Below are 22,591 nucleotides of genomic sequence, written 5' to 3'. Positions count from 1 at the left end.
TCTCTTCCCAATTTTTCCTCTACTTCTCTAACTTGCTTTTCCAAATCCTTTTTGAGCTCTTCCATGGCCTGAGACCAGTTCATGTTTTTCCTGGAGGCTTTTGATGTAGGCTCTTTGACTTTGTTGACTTCTTCTGGCTGTATGTTTTGGTCTTCTTTGTCACCAAAGAAAGCTTCCAAAGTCTGAGTCTGAATCTGAGTCCATTTTCACTGCCTAGCCATGTTCCCAGCCATCTACTTGTCCCTTAAGTTTTTCATCAGGGTATGACTGCTTGTAGAGAGTCCTTTGTCCCAAGCTTGAGGGGCTGCACTGCTATTTTCAGAGCTACTTCTACACAGCAAGCTCTCCCACACCAGTGTTCCTCCTCCCCCAAGAACTGCCAACCCAGATCGTGACTCAGATCCAAGCAGGCTCTGCACTCCCGCTCTAATCTGCTGCTTAATTCCTCCCACCAGGTGGGCCTGGGGCAGGAAGTAACTGCAGTTGTAGCTCTGGAAGCAGCCTCAGAGCTGCACTACCTCCACTGCCCCCAGGGCAGTGGCCAAACCACAAACTCCCTTCCCTCTGTCCCCCGTAGCTTTTCTCACTAACCTTCTCTGTTGTCTTTGGTGTTTGTGGGTTGAGAAGTCTGGTAACTGCCACAGCTTACTGATTCAGGGTGCTACACCTGTTCCACCCAGCTCCCCATCTGGTTGGTCCTGGTGCGGCCCACGCTGGGCTCTGCTCTGCTCCCAGCAATAGACCATTCCCAGCAACCATCCAGGCTATCCTGGGCTGGAGCCCTGCTTCTCTTTGTTGTTTCATGGGTTCTGCAGCTCTAGAATTTGTTCAGAGCCATTTTTATAGGTGTTTGGAGGAACCTGGTGGGGAGCTTAAGCAAGTACCTGCTTTCCAGCCACCATCTTGGCCCCCACCCTGTGGTGCTAATCTTGATTAAAGATCTTCCCCATAATTTTAATAGGCCTCAGGTGGAGCTAGTTAAGAAAAGCTTGATTAGGTGAGCCACGTTTGTAGGTAGGCCCACACCCTTTTGCTACTAGGTGCTAAGTTCCAGGCCTGCATCCTTTGCTAAGTAGGTGCTAAGCTCCAAGGCCATATATATATAGGTATACAAGGTATATATGCCCTGTGGGTAGCCATTAAGCTCAGAGTAGAGAGAGGTACAGAGAAGACAACTGTGAGAGAGATGGAGAACTGGAAGAGACAAAGAGACAGAGAGAGAACTGGAAGGGCTCTGAGAACTGCAAGCTCTCAGAATTGTGGGAAGAGAGGACACAAGCAAGCTGACAGGATTCATAGGTGAGTATTTATGGGAAGGCTCTAGCAGAAGGGAAGGTTACAGGATGGCTTGGCTCTTTGCTGTGATACTGTGTTTTAATCTCCTTGCCGTTATATTGAGGTGGACTTACTGGTTTTGAGATACAATTACTGCTGTGTCGAATTGGGGTTACTGGTTTTGGGATTTGATCCTCTGGTATCCGAATAAATGTTTTACTTCTTCTGCCTTCTATTCAGAGATTCTCTTATACTTTGTGATTCCAAACTATACGGGCATATTCATGGTCACCATCAATATCATGAATCTTGCCTTACTGATACAGTTCTATATAGTATATGACTTTCAAGTCAAATACATACAAATACATACATATATGTGTGTACATATGTCTGTGTATACATGCATATATATACATATACATAAAAGAACAAATATGTTAGCACTAAAAGAATGGTAAGCAGAATTCATTATGAGAATTATGTACAGATATGTGTGTGTGTTTGTGTGTGTAGAACATGAGTTCAAATCTGGTCTCCTGTCACTTGAAATTCTTGGGCCTAAGCTTCCTTGTCTGTAAAATTAGCAGTTGAGCCAGATAGATGGCTTTAACTTTCCTACCAATGAAGATCTTTGGGTGTATGAATTCAAAATGCTTTAACCTACAACAGATGCACAAAATTATCTTTTGTGGGGAAGAAATTAGTTTCTTAAAAAATATTTTCCCTGGGAGTTCTAATATTATATAAACAGTTTGGAAGAATACATTAAAAAATGAAGTCCGGCATCCTTCCATGACACAAACATGGTTCTGATGCCTAAACTAGAGGAGAGCCAAAACAGGGAAAGAAAACTACAGACTAATTTCCATAATGAATATTGATATAAAAATTTTAAACCAAATAAAGGAAGGAGATTTTAGCCATATTTCACAAAGATCACATACTCTACAACAAGGCTGGATTTCTACCAGGAATGCAAGGTTCGTTCAATAATAGGAAAACTGCAAGCATAACTGACCATATCAATAACATTAACAACAAAAATAATACGATTCCATCAATATATGCAGAAAAAAAGCTTTTGATAAGACACAACCCTCATTTCTATTAAAGAAACTAGAAACCATAAGAATCAATGGAGACTCTTAAAATTTTAAGCAGTATGTATCTAAAACTAAGAGCAAGCATTATCTATAATAAGGACAATCTTGAAACCTTCCCAGTAAGATCAGAGGTGAAGGAAGGATGTCCACTATCACCATTCTTACTAAATATTGAACTAGAAATGCTAGTTATAGCAATAAGAAAAGAAAAAGATTGAAGGAATTAGAACAGGCAACGAGGAAACAAAACCATCACTCCGTGCCGATGATATGAAGGCATACTTAGACAACCCTACAGAATCAACTAAAAAACTAGTTGAAACAAAATTCATCTAGAAGAATAAAAGGTTAAGAATAACAAGGGAATCAATGAAAAAAAATGTGAAAGAAGGTAGTCTAGCAGTTCCAGATTTCACACTATGTTACAAAGTAATAATCATCAAAATAACCTGGTACTGGCTAAGAGATAGAGTGTTGCATCACTGGAATAGATTAGGCACACAGTACACAATAAATGACCATAGTAATTCTAAAGTTTGATAAAGCCAAAGACCCAACCTTTGGGGTAAGAATTCAATATTTGACAAAAACTGTTGGGAAAATTGGGAATCAGTTGGGAAGAAACTAGGCATAGACTAACATCTCACACTGTATACATGGATAAAAGATTTAGACATAAAGGGTAATAAGTAAATTAGGGGAGAATGGAAAATGTACCTGTTGATCTATAGAGTTTATGACCAAACAAGAGATGGAGAACATCACAGGAAGTAAAATGGATAATTTTGATTGCATGGAATTAAAAAGCTTTTACATAAACAAAACTAAGTCAAAATTAGAATAAAAACATGAAATTGGGGAAAAAATTTTAAAGCAAATTTCTCTGATAAAGGCCTCATTTCTCAAATATATACGGAACTGAACAAGATTTATAAAAATAAGAGTCATACCCCAGTTGACCAATGGTCAAAGGATATGAACAAGCAGTTTTTGGAAGAATAAATCACTCAATAGTCAGAAGAAAAAAATGCTCTAAACCACAATTGATTACAGAAATGCAAATTAAAACAACTCTGAGGTACTACCTCACACTTACCAGACTAGCTAACATGACGCAAAAGGAAAATGACAAATACTCAAATACTGGAGAAATGTGGAAAAATAGGTAAAATGTTGGTAGAGTTGTGAATGAGCCCAACCATTCTGGAGAACAATTTGGAACTATGCCCAAATGGCTATAAAACTGTGTGTACCCTTTGACCCAGCAATACTACTACTAGATCTATACTCCAAAGAGATTTTTTATAAAAAAGCAGAAGGACTTATACGTACGAAAATTTTATAGCACCTCTCTTTGTGGTGGCAAAGAATTGGAAATTGAGGAGTTGCCCATCATTTGAGGAATGGCTGAACAAATTGTGGTATATGATTGTGCTATAAGAAATGATGATTTCAGAAAAACCTGTAAAAACTTATATGAACTCATTCAAAGTGAAGTGATCAGAACCAGAAGAACACTGTACACAGTAACAGCAATGTTGTAGGAATGCTAACTGTGAAAGACTTAGCTACCGTGATCAAGACAATGATGGTAGAAAATTCCAAAGGACCCATGATGAAAAATGTTATCCACCTCCAGAGCGATTAAACTTTGAATGCAGATTAAAACAAATTTTTTTTTACTTTCTTCACTTTTCTTACAGTTTTTGGTCTGAACGCAGATTAAAACAAATTTTTTTTTACTTTCTTCATTTTTCTTAGAGTTTTTGGTCTGCTTTTTTCTGCAACCAGACAATATGGAAATGTGTTTTGTATGACTTCATACGTATAATTAATATCAAATTCCTTGCCTTCTCAAGGATAGGGGATAAATGAGAGAGGAAAGAATTTGGAAATCAAAATTTTTTTATAAGAATGTTTCTAAAAATCTACATGTAATATGGAAATATTTACAAAATAAAAATGTTGAAAAAAATTCACACAAAGGAAAAACTATATCATCCTGATAACATATCACAATGCCCAAAATATTCACTTTATTACTACATTGTATTCAAAATAAGTAGCAAAATTAAAATGTTACAAGAAGCTTGATGTGGGCTCATCTGCCTCCTAGACACAGAAACAGCAAATCCTAAGTCCTTTAGAAATTTAAGTTTTTCCAACAACATCGAATTACTTTAATACTTTCATCTTCAAGGTAATTCTTTTACTTCTCGTCCCTTCCCCCACCATCTCAGTTTGCTGTCTTCTTTTCCAGATGTCTTAATGAATTATAGCCATACAATTTATCACAGTGCCCTTGGAAGGCAGAAGAAAATGTCAAAAAGCTGTGGAGAGAAACAAGCTTTTCTACTTACCACCTGTATGACCTTAAGCAAATCTCTTCCCTTTCCTGGGTCTCATCTTCCTTGTCTATAACATTAGGAGATTTAACTAGCCAACCTCAAAGATGCCTTCCAGCTCTAAATCGATGATCTTATTGCTAATTCTCAGTATCACTCCCTCCCCAAACTACCTTGTATCCAGTTGGATATATACATAGACATATACATATATATACTTCATATTGTTATATATTATTGTTACATTGTTATACACTGTTATATATTATTATATATTATCTTATATTGTTATATATTATTAGACATACTATATATATCACACATAAATACATACACATATGTATACATGGATATATACTCTACATATATATATGCACATACTTAGAATATGTAAGTACATATATGCACACACATGTATGGGTAGGTTGTGTGTGTGTGTGTGTGTGTGTGTGTAGAAATACACAGGTATATATGTGTATGTGTATACAGCATGATTTGGAGGTCCGTGTGTGTGTATAAGTGTGTACATACACGTGTACACACACACACACACACACACACACACACACACACACACACCAACCGCAAAGTAAAGTCTTGGCGCGGTTTTAAATTTAAAGATGCACAGACTTTAGAGACACCCAGAGGATACATGTACATATGTTCATGTTGAGCATAATTTATAGAATATAATTGATAGAATTAGAAATATTATTTAGAATATAATCTACTCTAAGGCAGGGAATTACTTTTGTCTTTTTCTTCCCCGAGCTTGGCACAGTGCCTGGCACTTGGTAAATGCTTAATAAAAGGGTCATGACTCACTATTTAGTAAAGACAAGGCAGTCAGGACACTCATGCAACACCTAATATTCCAAGAAGATCAGAATGGTAATACGTAGGCTGTGCCTGTGTTAGCTCAACCCAACCACTACTCCAGTTTCTAACTGCATGTTGTTCTTCAGCAGTGGCTGGGGTTAACACACATTACAGAAGAGTTGACCCTTGCAGAGGGCTAGCCATTGTTGAGTTGCTAGGCAGGAACTGCAGGAAAGCACTGCACACTCCAGTTAGCAGTAAGCTAGTTATCAAGGCAGCAGCAGGGCCCTCCCAGTTTATATAAACTTCATTCTTCAAGGCAAATATGTGGCTTCGCTCACAAATTATTTACATTCAGGGTTTATTTCTATAAACTCTACTGTCCAAAATGTAAGGCTGAGCAGAAGGAACACTTTCTAATTCTTCCTGGTGGCTTTAATAATACTCCCTCACTTATGGTCAGATACAGAGTGCTCTGGAGGCTCTTTCTGACTTTGACCCTTCCCCAACGCTGCCCCCCCAAAATCTACAAGATATGCTACAGCTCCAAAAATTGAACATGTCAAATGAAACAGTGAAAAGAAGTCACTTTCAGAGCTGGACTGGCTTTCTTTCTTCATTACCTTACACTGTCAATACCGGATAGTAGCCCAAAGGGTAAGCACAGTATGCAGCTAGGCAAAGCCAGCTGATACACGTTAGTACTAAACTTTACATGTTCTTCTTTCTCCCTCTCTTTTTTTCCCTCACTACGCATAACTTGCTGTATCTTTCACACAAACAACAAAATCAGGTAAATTTCTTTTTTCCCCCCCATTTTCTTCTTCCCTCTTCTTAATGGGTTGCTGGAATTAGATATTAGACTGAGAACCAAAAAGATTTTGTTGGTCTTTCCATGAAATTCCCTCAAATAATACATGGGAAATTTCTCAAACTCTCAATTCCTTTCCTATAATTCTGCTGCCAATTCTTCAGATGTAACTTTTATAATCAACGTGGTTCACACTGGCGTAGCACTATGCAGTTACAAAGTGCTTTTCTAATGCATGAGTTCATTTATCCTCTGACCTTGCTAGATAAATAACAGAAGTATTATTTCATCATATCCATCTTACAGATGAGGAAACAGGCATACTGGCTTATCCATTCTAAGTTACATAGCTAGTGGCAGAGCCAAAACATGAACCAGGATCTTCTGGTCCCTTAAAATGATATGAGAATTATACTTCAAGTTTTGTGAAGAAAGCATTTGGTAAACATTAAAGCATAATAGCTGTTTCACATATTAGACAGTTAGTTGGGAAGACTTTCATTCAAAGCCTACTTGTGTAACCTACTAACAGTGTGACCCTAGGCTAGTCCCTTAACTTCTTCACTGACTCTTAACAATTCTCTTTAGATCAAATCACAGAACAACTGATAGAAGGATTTTTTTTTTATCAGGAGCTCCCTGATTACCTACTTATCAGGGCAGAAAAAACCTACATAAATGTAAGTCATCATCATCATCATCATCATCATCATCAACCACACACACACACACACACACACACACACCCTGGACAAGTAGATATTTGTAAGTCAATTGTCTGTCTTTGTCTTCTAAACTACACAAGTGATTCCCTAAACCCATCTTTATTAGTTGACTAAATGTTTTCCACAGCTAAATGGGTATTCCACAGCATCCTCCTATCTCAAACTAAAGATAAAGAGGACCAGAGCAACATAGATTTTGATCTGGAAGGGACCTCAGGTCAGTGAATTCGTCCTCCTGACATTTACAGATAAGGAAACTAAGGCACAGAGAGGCAATATGTCACACAGTCCCACAGCCAGCAAGTGAAAGAGAGAGTACTGTAAATGAGTTCTTCTTGACTTCAAGTCCAGCACATCATCTACTGTGCCATGGGGCTTAATGGTTACATCAATTAGAAAGGGAAATACCAAGTTTTTCATAAGTCTGCTCTGCCACCAATGGAAAGCAGTTGGTTTCAAGGAGTCTCTTCTCTCTAAAGCTGAGGCTCTCAAAATGGCCTGAGAGTCATTCAGGAAGCTGATAAGGTCAAAACTATTTTTGTAATACTAAGATTTTTGATTTCTAATGACATATAACAATAGTTATAACCAACACAAGCAAAAGTTCTTGGGGAGGCATCTTCAATAATGTTGAAGAATGTAAAGAGGTCCAGAGAACAAAAAGTCCCTTTTCAGAACTGCTGAGATTTGAGAAAGAGCTTTTATGCTTAGTACTTTTTACCCAGAGAGGCAGCTAGGTGGCATGGTGGATAGAGTGCCAGGCCTGGTATCAGGAAGATTCATCTTCCTGACTTTAAATCTAGCCTCAGATGCTAAGTAGCTGTGTGACCCTCAGCAAATCACCTAACCCTGTTTGCCTCAGTTCCCTCATCTACAAAATGAGATGGAGAAGGAAATGGCAAAACACTCCAGGATCTCTGTCAAGAAAACCTCAAATGCAGTCACAAAGGGTGGGACATGACTGAACAGTTTTGTCTTTTGTTTTTTTTTTTACCAAAGTATGATGAATGATAAGAGTGTTCTTTTGAATTTTTCCTCTAGAAATCTCCAGACTCAGCTTTGATTAATTCTCCTTACTACCAGTTCATCACCTTTTGACCCTCCAGGAAACTACTGGCACTGGACCACTTGAATATTTGACCTTCAAGGATTAGTTGAGACCAAGAGTTCTTGACTTTCCAAGAAACAACTGTTTCAAAGGGAACAAAGGACTCAGAGGTTACCTAGTACACCAATTCCTATTTCATCACCAACAGCACACTTAGCTGGAACAATCTAATTATCCTAATAACATATTACCCACATTACTGGGGCTCTCTGTCACTCTGTAGGCAACTGAAATGGTAATCAGAGTGGGACCTTTTTGTCTGTTGTTTTGGAGTTCTTCTCAGCACTAAGACAATCAAGTGCTTTCGACTGAGTCTTGCCTTTGTTTGTAGAAAGGCCCATACCTTTTTGCTAATTAGGTCACAAGAGGTGTGAAGCCCTTGAGAGGTGTGAAACACTCTGACCCTTAAGAAGTGTATATATATACTCTGAGGTTAACATTTTGTTTGGGGCTCACTCATTGGAAGAATGTTAGTGTGGAGACTCTGAGTAGCTGTTAAGGAGTCGTGTCCATTCCTCCCCCCCCCCCACCCAGCCCACCAGCTTTGAAAACTCAGATGTTGGTGCTTCTCTCTCAGGTAACTACGGATGTATAGCTTTGGTCAGACAGCTAGAAGCCTGTCTGTTGATCTGGGTTATTAGTTCTGTTTATATTTTTTCGGTTTGTAATTTCTGATTGTATTTCCTCTGAAGTTCAGAGTGCTGACTTTTTCCCCTAAACTAAGTGAATGGTATATGTATGTTTAATTAAAGTGAGGCTGTAAACCCCTTAAAGTTGCTTTCCTTAGAAAAGCAGATCAAAGAACCTGTGCTAGCAGTCTTCCTGTGTGCTGATATTATTGGTCTTACACATCCCCAGTAGCAGGAAATGGCATTGTTGTTATAGCAACCTCTGGTTCACACCATTGTTGAGCTACAGAAGGAATAACCTTCATTTAAATGGACAGATGCTGTGGCATTAGCAAACAAAACAGTATGCAATCAAGTGTTAAATTATTAGCAAAAATAACGATGCTTAGACATGATTACTGGGATATTTAGTAAAATTTAGAGTCAGAGAACACGAGATCAAATCCTAGCACTGCAAATTACATATGTGCCTGAACTAAATGGTTTCAAAGTTCCTTACACCTCTAAATCTATGATCCTATGAAATGCTTGCACTATAAATCCCAAGATTTGACTCACCACAAAAATTTCCAATCAAATTTCTCACAGTGTGATACAGACTGTAAGTATTACAATATTTCAGAGAAGAGGGATATTAATGTGGGCTGGAACAGAGCAGGGGGAGGCTTCAAATGGAGAATTTAAGAATAGGTAAGATTTGACTGAGAGGTAGTCGACACAATAGCTAAAGGGCCAGTCTTAGAATCAGGAAAACCAAAATTATATTCTGACACAAACTACTGGGTGACTGTGAGCACATCACATAACTTCTCAGGAACCCAGGCAACTGAGTCTTTAAATGAAAGAAGAGTTGCTGAACTGTACAGCATGGGTAGAGTGTATTTTCATGCTAGGAGTTCCTCACATAAATGAAATGAGTTGTACTAAATAATTTGGATAAGTGGGAGTGTGATTTAGGTATTTAAACTATAAAAAAAGGCACGAAGAAAGGAAAAGAGACTGAATATGCACAAAGGGTCTCATCTGATGGAAAAGGAAAATTTTCTGTTAGAAAAATGATGGAAAATAAGGTTTATTGGTATCATTTTTTGAGGCCATCAACAGGTAGAAAAAACCCAGACCTAATATAGGAGGCAATTAGGGACTAGGGCCTTTCCATTTCTGAATCCATCCTCCCTGAGCCCCACAGTGAACATTCTGGAATGAGAACACTTATTATGTCCTATGTCCAAAGTGATACCATTATGACCTGATAGCTTAGAGAACCAATTAAACCCAACATAAATCAAAACTGTCTATATCCCCTAAATCACATATTTTTAAATTTCAAATGTATTCAGAAGAGGCTTTTCAATACTATTTTATAGTCTTCAATGTTCTGCTGTTATCAAGTGTTATAAATATATAATTTTGAGACTGAACAGATCAAAGTCTGCTTTGCTTTTGAAAATATGAGTGACATGAGGAGTTCTGTTATATTTTAAACAACCATCAGTTTGACAAGTGTTCAGAATATAATCCATCTGAAAAATCTCAGTAGAAGGAAATAGTGCATGAAATCATACAGTAAATATGAGAGAATCAGCTAAAAAAAAATGTTACGAGATTTACCCAAGTGCAAATTAACGTGAGACACTGGCCAAGTTATCCAGTAATGTTTTCCTTGCCATTAAACCTACCCCCAAAGTACAACTGCCCATTCTAGAAATACTCTCTCTAGGAAGTGGTCATCATACTACAATGATTCAGTATCTCCATGCCCTTCCAATCTAAAACTGCTTCCCTACACTATCTGTACTGTTGGACAGGCACATTGTAGCTTTCAGGTTCTAATGAGTATCAATTTAAAAAGTCCTAGTTCATGCTGTTCAAGATCCCAGTACCTTGGGTCAAGCAAACTCGAGAAACTCTGTCTTCCGTCTCCTTCTATCACAACCAGGCAGAAGCACCAAGAATCCCCCTTAAACCTATTCCTTCAAACTTGCCTTTTTCTTCTAAGGGTATAATATCTGTAGGCTCCTAACTTTTGAATCATTGATATGTGTCTCTTTCTGCTTTATATCACTTATATTTCCTGTTGCATCCCTTTCCCCTAAACCCTCTCAAAGGGTTTGAAAGAGGAAGAAAAAAATTTACGCAAAACTTATCATTAAAAAAACTGACATATTCAGTGTTCAGTACCCATGCTGCCCACCCCACTCCAACTCTATCTAGGCAAAAAAGTGGTAGAGAAGGAGAGAGAGTCTTTTCATATCTTTTTGGTGCCAAGCTTGTTGATTATAGTTTGATAGCATCCAGTTCTTAGAAGCTATATTGTTGTCATTCTGCCATTCATACCATTTTAGTCATGGTGTATATGGTTTCCCTGAATCATCACCATGATGTCCTGCAGTATGAAATAGAGTATCTTGTTTTCTAGAGATGATCTGAGGTCCTTTATTTTCTATATCCAGAAGTAGTTATCTTGTGTTTTTTGAATTAGGGTGTTCAGATTTTTTTATATGTCATGCTCTTCTGCGATGCTTAAATTGTCTCTAGATAGCCTGTCTTAAAGTCTAATCACTTTAGCTAATATAGAAATCACATGTTCTTTTAATACTGTCGCCTTCTGCTTCTCTTCTGCTGATTTTCCTCTGTTTATTTTTGCGTTCCAAATTTATTCATCTTTCTTTTTGCTTCTTTGAAGAGACTCTCCAATATGGATTCAATTTTTTCTCATGTTCTATTTCAGCTTTTTAAAATTACTGTGTTGTTTAGTCATTTTTCAGTCATGTCCAACTCTTGTTACCCCATTTGAGGTTTTCTTGGCAAAGATAGTGGAATGGTTTGCTATTTTCTTCTCCAGCTCATTTTACAGATGAGGAAACTGACACATACAAGGTTAAGACACTTGCCCAGGTTCACACAGCTAGAAAGTGTCTGAGGCCAAATTTGAACTCAGGAAGATGAGTCTTCCTGATACCAGGCCTGGTACTCTATCCACTGAGCGACCTAGCTGCCCTATTTTTGTACTGAGAGTTATAAATTCTGATAATCATTTCTCATTTTTCTCTCTTACAGGTACTAGCTTATGAACCATTCTGGAACTCCACAAAACTACTTTGTTAGAAATTACTTAATTTTCTCTTATCTTGTAAAATTTGTTACAAATTTTGTAATCTTTCCATGGATTTAGTACTCACTTTGCTTCTATTTTCTAGGATTCTCTCTGTTGATGTATCTATTTAGGCACAGGGTTTTTGTTGAGTTTTCTTCCTATTAATATCTCTAGTATTTCAGCCTTTGCCCTCCCTCTACATTCTCCTGTTACTTTCTTACTCCTTCCCTCTTTTATTGGGCTGGACTGCAAAGCCTCCTTCCATATTGAGATTTAGTGTTTACTGGGTTAGATTCCTGCCCTTAGCCTCCTAAGAAGGGAGGGGACATGGACACATGGCCACACACACACACACACACACACACACACACACACACTCAGGTAGGTTTCAATTCCCTTTCCTTCAAGTTCAGTGCAGTCATGCACACTGGCTCAGTTCCTTGCCCCAGTATTGGCTTGAATCCCTTCCTTCCCTTCTGTGACTGGGTTAAATGGCTCATGGCTACTTCTTCCAAGCTGGGAGGAGGACCAGAAGCATGTTCTAGGCAGAGTCTCTACAGATACCCTTAGGGCTACAGTGGGGAATCCAAGGATTTGTTCTGTGAAGTTTGGATTCAGTCAAAGGGCCACACTTGAGGACCTAGAGGGCCATGTGTAGCCTCGAAGCCACAGGTTCCCCCTTCCTCCTGCCCTGGGGCATCCCTAACTAATGGGCAGCTCCAAGTAAGAGATAGCATGCTTCCCTCCCCACCTCTCCTCCTGCCCCCTTGTTGCCTTAAGGTAGTAGACAGAGAATGAGATATACATACAAAGTCCTCACAGGAATGAGAGGATCCAAATGTGAACCCAAAGAACAATTTCACAGGGTCCATTTGCTCTTCCATGCAGAGATCATGAAGGTAGGGGAGGAGTGCTTAGTGAATACTAAAGATTAGCATTGTCTGGTGTTAATTTATAAGGATTCCACCTTGATCAGATTCTCTTTTTCTTTTCCCCATGGATACAGCTGTAATTTTTCTATATCAGATACATAATTACTCTTTTGGAGAATTTCTGAGGACTGGAGAAAATCCACCTTCTTGCTGGTGCCAAGAACCAGAAGTCTTGAACATTCTTGATACTTCCACTGTCTCCCACTACATATTCTATCAGCTGTAATACCTCTTCAATCCTGCCTCCATACTCTCTCAAATCTGTGCCTTTCTCTCCATTCATATGGCTACCACCCTAATTCAGTCCACATCACCACTTTGCCTGGACATCTATAACAGTCTACTAATTGGTTTCCATGCTTCCAGTCATTCTCCTCTCTAATTCATCCCCTCCATAGAACTGCCAAAATAATATTCTTTATGTATAAATCTGACCAGGACATCCAGCAGCTCCCACTGCCTATAAGATAAAACCTTACCTGCCATTTAAGACCCCCATAATCTGGCTCCCACCTACCTTTCTAGTCTTGTTTCACAGACCACATTCTTGATAATCTGGACTATTAGCTCCTTCCCAAACAACATGCTATGGCTTGCCTCTGCACCTTTGCATAAAGCCTCTCCCCTCCCCCCCATGCCTGGAATGTACTCCCTTTTCCATTTTACTTCTCAGAATCCTTGTCCTCCACTAAGACTAGGCTTGAGGATTATCCTCTGCTGACACTGTTCCTTCCTCCCTATTCTTGCAGTTCTTAATCTCTCTCCCTCTTCAATTTTCCTTGCGGTATACATGTGGTGCTTCATAAGGGTAAGAACAGTTCTGCTCCCATCTTTGTAGCCATGGTACCTTGCACATAGAAGCTTGGTAGATGTTTGTTAAACTGAATTGAAGGTCATTAAGAGTAGGACTGAGAAATACAAGATAGTCCTTTCAGTATTCTAAGATACTCATGAAAAGATGCGTACTTGCTCATCTTAATATTTCAACTGAGACTACACCTTCCCACAAGGCCTAAACCCTAATCCAAACTAAGAAAATTTACATACTTAAGAAAAGATCAGAGTCAGTTCCCAGCAAGCTGTTAAACCTGTGGGCATCAGAGCAAGCAGTAGTTCACAATAACTAATGTGTAAGTAACTTCATGTTTTCTTAAGAAACACCTCTCTAATCAAACTGAGAAAAGAAGTCAAGCACAATAGAGAACTAGAATAAAGAACGCCATAAATACTATGTATACACACATACATACACAGATATACGTACACATACATACAGATACGTGTATATATCCATATATCTCTTGTGTGTGTGTGCCCAAAAGCCACCAGTGGTAAAACAGACATCAGGGACAACCCACCTAAGCCAATCCCTTGGGAACATGGGCCTTCTGTCAAATTCACCCAGTGTTACTCTAATCTCTAAGGCTAAGGAGCAGGTATAATAGACAATAGGGATTTCATAAAGACAGCCCCACCCCCAGCTCTAAATCTAAAATTAAAATTGCATGCCAGAAAGTAAAAACCAGCAATTTTTCTGGGATTTCTCTTTCTGAAGATCTTTGGATTGCACTTCTCAAAGGACAGAATTTTTATAAAAGTTTCCTAAAATGAACTGCTTAGAAAATGGCAGAGTAACTAATGTCTAGAAATCTGAGCTGAAGGAGATAGCATCTTGGGCCAAGCAAAAGAAGGCACTGGCTGTGCTCCAGGAGACAGATGCTTGATAAGCCTCTTAACTTCTTCTTGGCTGAATCAGTGTGGCTTTTTAAAATTAAATAGCCACCTTAGAACCTATAGAAGGCTATACAGTCAACATTCTGGGTTATCTGAATTATTTTCTTTCACTGGTTAGGATTAGAGGGCAATGCTTCAGTTATCAAGCTAACCAAGACAGAAGGGTAACTCAGCATTATGTATAAAGCTTTCAGAAAAGCCTCAAAGCAAAGGGTGAGAGTTGTCCTCATTTAGTTGGGATAAGGTCCCAGTAGTGATAGATGATGAGAAATAGGACCTAAATGTGCATGGCCATAGTCAAGGAAACTACCACATAATACAGTAAAATGTGACCTGCTTTGATTCATCTAGTAAGAACATTCAACTGTATTGAAAAGCTATACAACCATATTAAATAATTTACGATTAACTGAACCGTACACAGCGAGCTTCTAATGATCCAAATGTCCAAGTACTTAAAATTCTCAATTGCACATCAGTGATATAAACTGATATTGTTGGATACTTGTTGGATATTTAGGACTGAAGACAAAAAAGTCCTTATGAATTTACCTTATAAGTATTTCCACTTTGCTATGGGACATTTTAGAATTATAGTACGGTCTCCACCATGAAAAAATCTAGGACTTCAGTTATTGAGTCTAGAGAGGGATGAGCAAAACCAGAAGCAGATATTTTAGAAACTGAATGTCTGTTAAGTAGACAAAGTAGAAAAAAGAAAAGATCAGGAAGGTAGTCTGAATTTGCCATTTATTGTTAAACAACGAGTTGCATTCATAATACCTATCATTTAAGGATCTTCATTACTACCAAATGTTTATGACAAAGAATCAGTATGGTATAGTAGAAAGAGCCATGCACTGGAAGTCAAGAGGTTTGTCGAGGCAACTCTACAGGAAGTCTGAAATCATTAGGTCATGTGGAAAAGACCAGGTTGCAAAATGGATAGACCACTGAACTTGGAGTCATGAAGACCCAGGTTCAAATCTTTCCTCAGTCACTCTCTAACTATGTAACCCTGGACAAGGTACTTAACACATATCAGCCTCAGTTTCCTCATCAGTAAAACCAGAATAATAAAAGCATGAGGAAATTAAGGGTATTACAATAGCAAGCAGTTAATTGTGGGAACTGAGTAAACGCTACTGACTCCATCTTGTGACTCAATTCAGTTTCCTTTCTATTCCATTATGGGTCTAGTACAACTTTTGTCTTGTGACAAAACTTTCTTCAATTGTGGAAATTAGGAGAAAACCTTATTATATCGTTTGAACCCAGTCCTGCATGGCTGGGAAGCTGGACCACCTCTACCTTCTGCTTAGAGACCCTTAGCCAAGGATCTAGGTTATGTTGACCAGAAATGGGGTCAGATCCAAAGATTGATTCACAATTGTATACCTTAAGCCACCCATGTCTTATCTGAAAACTGATTCCACACTGACCAGTTATTGTTTTCATGTTCCTTTGATCATTCAGAGACACTTGGGAACGCGGGGGGGGGGGGGGGGGGGGGGGGGGGGGGGGGGGGGGGGGGGGGGGGCGGAACCTCTTTTTCTGTTTAAGAAATTACACCTGTTCACTTTCTGCCTCCCAACTTGGAAAGTACCTAATCTTTATAATACAATTAGAAATCAGATCACCTAATGTTGTATTGTTTCCTTTTAATTAACCGGCCTTATCCGATTGCTTTCAACATATAAAAAAATCTGTCTCCCCCTGTATTCAGGGTCCAGGTCTAATTGAGGAGGTCTGGTTCCCCTTTTGTTAGACAACTGGCATGCACTGCTTAATAAATCGATATGCTTGGTAGATCATACCTTTGTTTCCTTGGTCATTTCGTCCTTTGCCTGCCACAAGCAGCTACCTTCCACGGTTGTTATGAAGATCAAATAAGGTATGTAAAATGCTTTACAAACCTCAAAGTGCTATATAAATGCTAGCTCTTATTAGAAGTAAATATGATCTAATCCAACTCTCATTTTAAAGATTAGGAAATTGACTCCCAGAGCAGTTCTCTTAGGGTATGACTCTCAGGGAAGGAGAGAACACACACACACACACACACACAAAAATATGTTACTTGTTCTCCATATGGAGAAAGTAGATGAACTTCAGAGTTTAATTAAAAAAAAAAGTTCTTCCCCCAATCTCCTAGCCTAGACCCAATTTTCTATACTACTGTCAAAGTGACATAAGGAACACCTGAGATTCATTAACTTCTATTTACAGACAAAACTACATTTAAGCATTCCTATCCAAAGAGAAGCCTGTCTTAATTGGTTACTTCTAATCAAATAACTGTATTCACATCCTGTTCCCAGGATTACTATCCCATAATGGAACACTGAAGAGGGAAATATTACTTCCCCTGCACAGGAGTCATAATGAGAGTTAAATGAAGTTTTAGAACTATGCGCATTTATCTTACTTTCAAAAAAGTGGCTCTTATACCAAAACCAATTTAAAGGAAATAGATTCACATGGAACAGTTAAAAGTGCAAACTATTACAAAATAATCCATTTTCGAACATTACATGTGTTTTATGCAATTTATTCTGCTTACACTGTTAATTTTTCATCCTTTGCTAATGAAATCAATCTGATAATAACACATACCAAGTCTATGATATCAAGCACAACTTCAAATTAGATGATTTACATTTAATTTTTTAAAGTTTTGAAAATGTAACATATTTTTATTGTATCCTACAAGTAGCTGAATAGGTATTCTATGTAACATCTTATTTTGAAAGAGAGTGAGTCAGATCCTTAGCCCAAAACTTTTTAGATAAATGTGTGAATAAATGAATCATATTAGCATTATAGTAAATGTCTACTGTTTATAACTACTATATTCACGCAGTTTACAACATAAAGGGGATATGTCACCTACATCTCAATCAAGATTCTGGCAAAAGCCAGGAGAGGCCAGCCAGAGCTAGACAACCAGGAACCCAGGACTTGGAATTCAGCCCTGGGGTAAAATGGAACCTTTGTAGCAAAGGGCTAAGGGTGCCTTTCTGCTGCTTCCCCCTTGGGCTGCTTGGGATCCAGGAGGGAGGGGTGGATTTGTTTTTGTTGGAGTGGGGGAAGTGCCTTGGACCCCCAGGGACCCCACCCTGTTGTTTTTATTGCCCAGTGGACCCTCAGGACTTGGAACCAGGGACTGGAACAAAATGGGGAGAACTGACCTCAACAGAACTTTGTTTGGACTTTGGGTACCAAGTGGAAGCCTGCAACGGCAGTTTGGGGAGGAGGAGACATCCCCAAGAGAACTCTATTTGATTGTTTGTTTGCTTTAGGACATTACTAACTACAGCATGCCCGTGCCTCAGGGTACTGGGAAAAAGCCTGCAATGGCAGGGTGAGGCTCAAGAAGTACTCTATGAGCTAAAGAGATTAACTTGCTTTGACCTAGGGGTGGACATTTGAATTGTAAACCAGAATTTGGGAATGTCATTGAATGTTATGTTTTGCTTTGTTGTGAATGATATGTTTTAGTTTCCTGCAGTAATTGGATCACAATGTATAATGGGTCAATTTTGTTCCAGGATCCATGGCTGATTAGATTATGTATCCTGGAACAATGGGTGGAGTGTGTTGGTAAACAAAATGGGCTCTTAGCACTCAGTTCAACCAAGTGCCCTTGGAGAGTCTGGCCTTTGTTTCCTTGATTAGATCTGGGAGTCCTTGATGACCTCCTTGCCTCAGGGGAGGGCCTAGTTTACACGTGAGTTTGAGTGACATGTTTGGGACATCAGAGGCTTTCAGACCATGTGAGTTTAAGTCACCTCTTTGTGACGATTCTAGGTCACGTGGGTGAGTCGCATGTGTGACTCACCCTTGGCCCTGAAATAGATATAAAACCAGGGGCTGGCTTTTTCTTTTTCCGAGCTCTTACCCACAGCAGTGGTGGCTCGAATGAGTCTGGGCCTACCCTTGTTATGAGCTCCATTGCTGAACCTAGATGTTGGTAACTATGAATTGTATTTGGTCTGTCTGTCGATGTTTGTAATTTGTTTGTATTTTGCTCTGAAGTTCAGGATGCTGGCTTTTTCCCCTGAACTAAGCGAATGGTATTTGTATGCTGAATTAAAGTAAGCTTGTCAACCCCTTAACGTTGCTTTCCTTACTAAAGCAGATCAAAAGAACCTGGGCTTTTGCAGCTTGCTGGTAGCATTCTTGTTGTTGGGGTTGTGTTGGTCTTTCACCCCCACAACAGCTGCTAGCCAGATTGTTCAAACAATATGACACTTACACCAAAATAAAGCACGATACATGCATAAGACGAGAAAGAAAAGTACTGTGCAGCCCAATGACAATAAGGGCATTACTGATTAAAGGAAATCAGGAAGCCTTCACAGAAGAAATGATATTTAAGTTGGGCTTTCATAAATTTCAGAAATTCAACAAAAGGCAGGATCAAGGAAGGACAAGAGACTGATTCTAGTGATAGGAAAGATTGCAAGCAAAGGCATAGGAGGCATAAAACAGAGACTATACAGGTGATAGGATCAGTTCTGTTTAGTTGCAACCAAGAACACGTGAGAGGGAGCAGTATGAGATAAGGCTGGAAAGACAAAGAGGTTTCAAGTTGTGGAGGGCCTTAAATGCCTGGCAAAGAAGTGCTAGGAAACAGAGCCAAAGTAGAGTTCCCAGTAGAAAAGTAACATGGCTAGATCCATGAATAAAGTGAGAAAGGAAAGCAAGAGAAGGGAGGAAAGAAGACTCTGTAGGAAGCTATTTCTATAGACAAGAGTCTAGGTTAGCGATAATGAACACACACAAGTTTTGAACGTAGTAGAGCAGGCAAATGGTGGTACTGAAGAGAGAAATTTGAGGGGAGTGTCAGTAGTCACTGAAACAGGCTAGTCGGTGTCTAAATGAATGGATATAAAACAGAGCTAAAAAGAAGGAACTCTGAGACTATCTAGTCCAATATCCCTCATTTCATTGAAGCCCAGGGAGAGGAAATAATTTGTCTACAGTAATATCAATAATAAGTAACAGAGGATGTGAACCCAGGTCCTCTGACCCCAGATTCAGTGCTCTTTCCTTTGTATGAAGATGGGAGGTATAAATGAATTATATAGACTTCAGAGGAAAGATTATTAAGGATAGAGAGTAGAGAAATGCTCTATAAGCAGCAGTAGAATACTGGGAGTAAATAAACTTTTCCTCCTGATCTCACGGATTTGGAAAGGGTCACAAAAGGAGTGGCTTTGAAACTCAAGAGTTATGAGGAGTGGGGTATTCGGAGAGAACAATATGATTTTAGTTAAATCATAAAGATGGAGAGAATATTGGAGGAAAAGTTTGAGGATGCATGTGAATCCACTAATAGAGAGGAGATTCCTAAGGGCACAGTAGAATGGGCTAAAAGAAGGACCAAATGTGTTAGAGTGGTCTTAGGGAAGACTTGATCTGATCTGAATAGAGATAAGAGCTTGGTACAAAGTTTGGACTGGGGGGGAGGGGGGCAGGGCAGGACATGCAACTTGTTTCTAAGATGATGACACTCAGATAACATTGGGTAACCTAATTGATGGGAGGTATTTTAAAGTGGTGTATTGGCAGTATGAACTTGAAAAGATGACTGGCTCCAGACATACAATCTGAATATGAAGACTAGCGATTTTCAAGTTATCTATAAAAGATTTCATTCCCAAGACATTCTTCCACAGATTTGGTAATAATTCCTTAAGAATTTATAGTCAACAAGCTAAATATAGTGGAGATTTGAGGTTTCATATGCAGTCCTCTTTTTCTGTTTTCTTTTTTTTTATATAAAGGGAAATATTCATGTTGATTGTTAAGTTCATAAAAAGGATTTTTTTAAAGTTTATAGAATGTAGTAGCATGTTTAAATTATTTCATTCTTTAATATTTGCATGTGATATTTATTATATTATTGTGCTCTCCCTGTATTTTCTAAGCTCTCAAAACATTTTTTATAAATACATCATTATTCCCAGAATGAGAAAAAAGTGCTACTGTTCTTCCTTATATATCAGATGAGGAAATAGAGAGAGGTTAAGTAGCTAGCCCAAATCCCCAGTGATGACAGGACTCTTAAAATTCCACTTAAAATGAGGACAGAATACAAGGTCTCTACCCACCTTTTTCCAAAATCTTATTTAATTTTGAGTTCCTTCCTTTGTAGCTCTTCCAAATTCTTATTTATGTGCTTCAAAATAGACACGTTTCTTAAAGTTTCAACCAATGCAAAGTGTTTGTGAAATGTGCTCTTTCTTTCTATTAATAGGAATTGTCTAATTATTGTAAGTTTCAAGTATTTCTCTACTATGATTTTGGATTCTAGAAAGGGCCATTTCCTTAGGAAGTAATTTTGTTTCATCTACTCCCACAAATGAATTTTCTTAAAAGTTAAACAATAGTTGAACAATAATCTCTGGCTTTGAACAGGGAAAAAGATCTTAGTCTTCAGTGATTCTTTCAGAAAACAGCAAAGGAAAGAATCATAATGATGTTAATGATTTCTTAGTCCTTATGGCCTCTAAGTCAAACAAAGGCCTGGAATCAAGAGTTTGCACTGGGACCAGTCAATTGTCAACTGAAATGTACAAAACCTGACTTATTGTTGTGTTGGTTGTCTAGACAATAATACAGATTAAAGTTAAAAACGTGTCCCATTACATTTCTCCCCCTGGACAGCTGTTTGTTAAAACATTTACCAGCACATCCCTGCCTACATGCCACTCTGGAGAAATATATAGAGCAACCAATCTTTATTTAAAATATAAAATCAGACTTAGCCTACATCATGCAGAAACCAGCATCATACAAACCATTGAAGACAGAGAAGAATGGATTAAAAGTAATACAAATAATTCAGAGAAGCATGAGAAGATTTGCATAAAATGATGCAGAGCAAAGTAAGTAGAACCAGAGAAACAACATACACAATGGCCACAATAATGTAAAAAAAAACAACAATGAAAGACATCAAAGGTCTCATCAATGCAGTGACTAATCTTGACAACAGAAGACTGAGGGTTAAGCATGCCTCCTTCTTGATAAAAAATAAATAAAAAGTGGGAGACTACAGCAACAACATTGGACAAGAGCAGTGTTGGTTTCTTTTGTCTACTCACACTACTTTTAGAAGGTTCTAGGCTAGGGTGTGGGGCAAAGGCAGGGCAGAAGGACAAGGAAGGAAGTCACTGGGAAATAACAGAATGTAAGAAATAAAGAAATGTGTCAATAAAATATTTGTTACTAGCAACAACAAAAAAATAGTTAAAGGGAAAATAAAGGTTTCCAGGACCACAGTCATCAAATTTGCCAGGAGGCTGAAGAAAGGCATTGCAAAGTCAGTGTACGATGGCCTGAAGCCCATGGGAGGAACCTGGGAACCACATAAAGAATTTCCTTCCCAAAACCATTCCATACCTAGAGAGTAGACTAAGAAACATTTTCCAAAAAGGGTTGAGCATCCTTATCCTTGCTAAACTGAACCTGTCTCTAGTAGAAATGAAAGAACTCAAATTCACAACTGACTCAGAAAAGCTTTGAGTGGCTAATTCCAAGAAAGATCATGAACAGGGCATAGGCAGAGAAGGGGTGGGGACACTAAAGAAGATCAAGACCTAATTCCCACATTTACTTGTAAGATCAAGTTAGTTTTTGAGTCTTTTGCCCTCTTTTTCTTTTGTTTAAGGCCCATTTTCCCCACTATGGTGAAAGAACTAGGAAATCTAAACAGAGAAATTAATTAGTAGAACCCTTGGAAAAGTCCAAAGAAGAGTTGTATATTGACTTTAGAAACAGCAGATCAGGAGGAAAGAGAAGAACCCATGTGAAAGAAGGGGTTATTATAATAATTACCAACTAGAGGAATTTAAGAATGAAACCCTAGTATTTGCTGGGGATAATGAGAATAGAGCAGACGCCTCAGCATAACTGGAGGATTGCTTCAATGTTCTCACACCCCCTTTATGCCTCATAAACCCATCAGAAATTGAAGATCAAGACCAGTCCCCAGAGATG

The 22,591-nt window shown here is 38.6% G+C and overlaps 1 protein-coding gene across 6 annotated transcripts in view; it reads right to left on the bottom strand.

Moving 5' to 3' along the window:
* Nucleotides 1-22,591, bottom strand: part of SLAIN1 (SLAIN motif family member 1) — a 75,354-nt gene that overhangs the window by 35,620 nt on the left and 17,143 nt on the right. The window lies entirely within an intron of this gene.

The sequence above is a fragment of the Trichosurus vulpecula genome, chromosome 4 (genome assembly GCF_011100635.1).
Source record: "Trichosurus vulpecula isolate mTriVul1 chromosome 4, mTriVul1.pri, whole genome shotgun sequence".
NCBI lineage: Eukaryota > Metazoa > Chordata > Mammalia > Diprotodontia > Phalangeridae > Trichosurus > Trichosurus vulpecula.
Note: the sequence above shows the minus strand (reverse complement) of the source record. Positions and strands in the feature narration are given on the sequence as shown.